This window comes from Belonocnema kinseyi, chromosome 7, assembly GCF_010883055.1.
Source record: "Belonocnema kinseyi isolate 2016_QV_RU_SX_M_011 chromosome 7, B_treatae_v1, whole genome shotgun sequence".
NCBI classification, from domain to species: domain Eukaryota; kingdom Metazoa; phylum Arthropoda; class Insecta; order Hymenoptera; family Cynipidae; genus Belonocnema; species Belonocnema kinseyi.
The window spans coordinates 66,370,724-66,376,459 of record NC_046663.1 but is presented as its reverse complement, the minus strand read 5'-3'; positions in this window follow the sequence as shown (position 1 = coordinate 66,376,459).

Here is a 5,736-nt window from a genome sequence, read left to right as displayed (position 1 = left end):
TCCTTTTAATATAAACAATTATTTTTTTATATCTACAGTTGGGCCGCACATTACAGGGGAAATGTCAAAATTTTGTTTGAAAGTAGCCTAGATTCCAAAATTCTTGATTGAATTTGACCCATCACGTCATGGTTGAGCCATAACCTCAAAAAATGACGAAAAATCATGCACTGCGGCAAATACATTTCAAAATAATGCCAGTGATGCAAATTTCCACTACAAAAACATGTCGACAACTGTGAAGGATCAACCCTTGCCCTTGTTAATGTTTTGTAAAAATACGATACCCTGCAAAATCACAATAGTTATTAATCATTTAAACTATTTTCATATGGAATTTCAGAGTTCAAGTATTTCCAAACGAGTAGTACTAGTTTTTGTTAACGAAATCGAAAAAATAATGTCTTTTAGATGATTCTTTGCCATTTTTTAAATACACCACAATGATTACACAGCCACACAAAAAAAAGTGTGCGGATCTGCTAACAAGACACACGTATCCCTATGGATTTTGGGGCGTTGAATTCAAATTCGGTAGCAAAAATTAGTTATCACGTCATGGTTGAGCCATAGCCTCAAAAAATAACGAAAAATCATGCACTGAGGCAAATAAATTTCGGAATAATGGCAGTGATGCAAATTTTCACTTCAAAAACATGTCGACAACTGTGAAGGATCAACCCTTGCTTGATATCAAATTATTTAACATAACTTTGCCCAACAGAATCAGATCTCACCTAACCTGAATTAACAGAAATTTATTGAACTACACGTAAAGCTCTGGAAGCATATTTTCCCAGTAGCAAATGTGTGCTACATCGAATGGGTCAACTCGAGCCTAACCTAGGAATAAATCTAACGTAGCCTAACCTAACCTAACCTCACGAAACACAATTAAACTGATTGTGTTGTCCCGTTGTGTTTGCGGTAACGTTTGAATCAGCTTGGGCTTAATTTGCAAAGAGATCAAACCTATCCTAACCTAAAAAACCGGACATAACATAATCTAAACTAACTTAACCTAACCTAACTTAACTTCACGTAACACAATTAAACTTATTGTGTTGTCCCGTTATGTTTGCGGTACCATTTCATTCAGCTGCGGCTTAAGCTACATAGAGGCTTAACCTATCCTAACCTAACAAAACATAACCTAACCTAACCTAGCCGAATGAAATTCAACTGCACGTGTAGCTATGTAAGCTTACGGTTCTCAGTCTTAAATGTGTGCTATACTTAATAGGTTAACTCGATCTTAACCTACAAATGAATCTAATTTAACAGAACCTGACGAAATTTTGCTTAACGTAACACAAATTAACTTAAGTGTTCCCGCTGTAACATAATAAAATTCATTTCATTGTACTAAAGGTGGTTAAAAATTTAGACGCACATTACTCATTTGAAGAAACTTAGAACTACAAGTAGAATTAACCCCATGTCAATGAACCTGACAATGTTTGTATCAATTAAATTGTAGAACTGTAACTTAAAAATGCAAATGAATAAGAGTTTTATTCGAAATATGAAAGTACGCAAGAACAGGGTTGCCAGCGTAAACGGTTAGGTTAGGTCAGGTTCTGTTGGGTAAAGTTATATTAAATGAGTTGATATCAGGCAAGGGTTGATCTTTCACAGTTGTCGACATGTTTTTGAAATGAAAATTTGAATCACTGGCATTATTTTGAAATTTATTTGCCTCAGTGCATGATTTTTCGTCATTTTTTGAGGTTATGGCTCAATCATGACGTGATGGGTGATTTCTGATACCGAATTTGAATTCAGCGCCCCAAAATCCATAGGAATACGTGTGTCTTGTTTCCAGATCCGCACACTTTTTTTGTGTGGCTGTGTAATCATTGTGGTCTATTTAAAAAATGGCAAAGAATCATCCAAAAGACATTTTTTCGATTTCGTTAACAAAAACTAGTACTACTCGTTTGGAAATACCTGAACTCTAAATTTCCATATGAAAATAGTTTAAATGATTAATAACTATTGTGATTTTGCAGGGTATCGTACCAAATAGTTATCGGAAATACATTCTTAGTCACTTCCCGAAAAAATTAGCCTATTGGTTGAACAATAGCCGAACTTGGCTGTAATTCAGCCCTTGGATGATGGGATAAGCACCAGGCTTTGCACAATATGTTAAAGTAGGTTCACTGCTCTTATCAGATCAAACGATTGCATCAAGAAATGTATCCAAGACTGATCAAATGCCTTTGACGTATTGGGCTGCTACCATCTTTAGCCTGAGAGATAAAGAAGGTTCCTCATTTTTTCATAATAATAATCGTTCACTGGCATGCTTTCATAAAGAAAGAAGAGAAAAAATCTATTTTTTCGAATGTCCTACACATTATCGCTTATTATTCATTAGTTTTTTTTATCTCAGAAGCATATATTTCACATGAAACTGCTATTTTATATTTTTTGGGACATTTTTGGGGCAAAGTACAATGAGGATAAAGGAGACAGCATTAAAAGTTACTGGGCACAATTTATTCCTTGAGCATTTCTTATAAAGTGCATAAAATTTAATTTATAAAATGTTAGTAACAAGCAGGTTTTTTTACATTTTTTCGAAAATCCTGCTTTTCCCAATTCAAATATATTTCAACATCAAATTTGCCCAATTTGACGGGTCCCGTAATAATTAGCGCTTGTAATTGAAGTTGTTTAAAAAAAAATTTTAGTTATAATATTTCACAGAGATTTGCGAATTGCATATGAAATAAATATAGCATATATTGCTGAATCATTTTGGAAAGATTTTAGAAATTTATTTGTATAAACAGTGAATTCTAGACATCGGACCCCCTGATAGAGTTCTTCCGAGAATTATCAATTGACGCTGCGCCGCAAGTAGGAGTAAAAGGAGCTGCGTGGGGTGAGCAGCGGTCGCTCAGGCGTGAACAAACAATAGCGTTTTCTATGAAACGGCCCTCTATATGGGTAACTTCCTACCATAGTCTCTAAAAAGTTATGGAAAACTTCTTTTGCTATAGATCAGTGGCGGCCCTCATTCAAACCCAGAGTTTTGGTATAAAATGTTAAAAAAGTAAATCTTTCATCACGAGTGATTAAAAATAGATTCTATTTGGCAGTAACTGAAACAAAATGTATAAAGTAATTTACAGTTAAGATATTATTAATAATTTTTACTAATTCTTTAACCAATATAAATAAAAAAATTTAGAAATTGGTTATTTTTGAAAGATTGCGTTCAATTTTTCTGTCCAAATACAACTAGGTATGCCTTTCGAAGGACTTTTTATTATGATAATTTGAAAATTGATCCAAAGTCAGATATCATTTTTCCAATAAATGGATCTTATTGTATATAAAATTCAAATTTTAAAAACGCCCATAAAATATTTTTTATATATTGTTTACTATTTTTAATTTAATGTTGAAATATGAACTTTCTATCACGATGTGGATTGGAGGGCCCCTTTGACGTCAAAGGGGTCGGATTTTCCACCACTCGCAGCTCATGTGTCAGTGATTCTCAAATATCTTTTTCGGCGGCGATGTTTTGCAAAATATTGTTAAAAAAATATCAAAGGAGGTTTTCGTAAAAGCCAAGAGCGCAAATCTACCGAAAATTGATATATTCATGGTATGTATAAAGAATTAACTGAAAAAGTTCTGAAATGAGGTCATGTTTACTGAACAATTCCTAAATATTTACGATTTTCAAATGTGTTAATAATTGTACTTGATAATTTCCTTCAACGCACTACTGACTCTTAATTCAAATATTATAACAGGATAACTTTTTTTTTGTCACATAAACCTTAACAAATATAGCTATCAAATCAAAATAGTCAGAATTGGCAGTAGACCGTGGCCTAACCTTTTTATCATGATTTTCATTAGTTTCCATGGTTTTCATCAAAGCCACATCGTCACATGATAGATAAATATGATATCCTCTGAGTCACGTGACACCCACGTGATACCAATTTGAATAAGTGTTCTTCCATTCGGATTAAACTTATGTATTAAAAAATGATTTTATCTAAAATCGTGAAACAACCCTATTTTAGCATCACAATAATCGAAATATTGCATATAAGATAAAATTATAATAGTTATTTTTTTATAATAAATGGAGTACTACATGCTCCTTGAATTATCCTTCTGAAGATGAAGCTAACGAATTACAGGAGGAAGCCGATAACGATAATTGTATAACATATTGCATTTTAATCAGAAAAGAGAATTATTTTCAAAATATCTAGGGAATAAATAATTGTTTCATCAATTTACGTTTTTTTAAGCAATTGAAAATTGGTTGAAAAGTAACAATCATACGTAAGAATGGATTTTTTTATTTTAGGGTCATATTTATGACACTTCGGGTAGGACGGGGCGATTTGAAAATAGAAGTTATTAGTATGATTTTATTTAGGAGACACTCCTCTTTAAACTCTAAGAAGTTTGGCATGTTTCGAGAAAACCCTGGAACATGAGGTAAGTTTTTCGAAAATTAAAAATTTCCCCACGTTAATTAAAAGGGGTTTTGAAGTGGCAGGTGGAACGTGTTAATTTTCCAATTTCGAAAAAATAAAAGTTACGGATTTTCATTCTCCGAAAATGGAAGCTTTGGCATGGAAAAATACATAATTAATATTGAATCAAGAAAATATCGTTTCGAATACAAATGATAAAATATTTTCTTGATATAAGAAAATATTTTTTTTCTCAAAAAATTTTACTAAATAAATATTTTAACTACAAACCGTTTTCACTTGTCAAACCCTTTTCAAATGTTCGAAATCATTGCGAGCGCAATGTTCTCAAGTCCCTGCGCTGTCGAAGTTATCACTTTCGGAATACTGTTCAGCGAATGCTCTGCAATCATCTCATTGGCCGAAAAACTTACTCCGCAAATCTGCTAATCTGTTAATATGTATCCATGGGACTGCACCCTGAGGCACCTAGAGCAAGAGTAGAACAATTATCATTGTCCAGGAAAAGTATGATCGAAAAATAGTTTTAGTAGTAGCAGGATATTTTCGGGGGGTTGAAATACCTATACAGAATCGATGAGTTTGTAGTAAGTTCATGAATCGGTTTGATAAGTTCTAGGTGTTATAAGGTTATGTTTCAATTGATGCAAATGTTTCCCTAACCTTGCTTTAAAATTCCTAATCCTAATAGGTGACGTGCGCCAAAGAAAGGGGACTTACTCTACAAAAAAATCGAAATCAACATTTTTACACCTTTCGATAGTTTGTCTATTGCTTTTTAAATAAAATCATCGAAAAAAATTTGCCAGCATTATTTCCTGAGACTACACTCTCCTAAAAGTCGCGGCTATCGGTTCGACTTGGACCGCTCGCTCTGAAAAATCTCTCTTCTCAGAGTAAGCCCCCTTTCTGCGGCGCAGTCATATATGCTTAGACAGAAGAATTTTAGTTACTGTAAAAGTTTCGAGAGGAAAAGTTTTGAAAAAAATTTTGCAGAAAAGATTGATTTTTTCCCATAGCGTTATAGGCTTCAATAAAACCGGTAATGTGTTTTGTATGGTATTGCATGCATAACTTAAACCTGAGCCGATTTAAAAAAAAAATTCACTGGCTGGAAATATTAACCATGTATTTTAAAAATAAGATATGTTTGTTCTTAAGTTTCATTTTTATTAACTCATATATAGCATGTTCACCATTCCAGAACTCGAAATTTTATTAGTATTCATTTTCAATTTGCCCCGTGAGTGAGTGA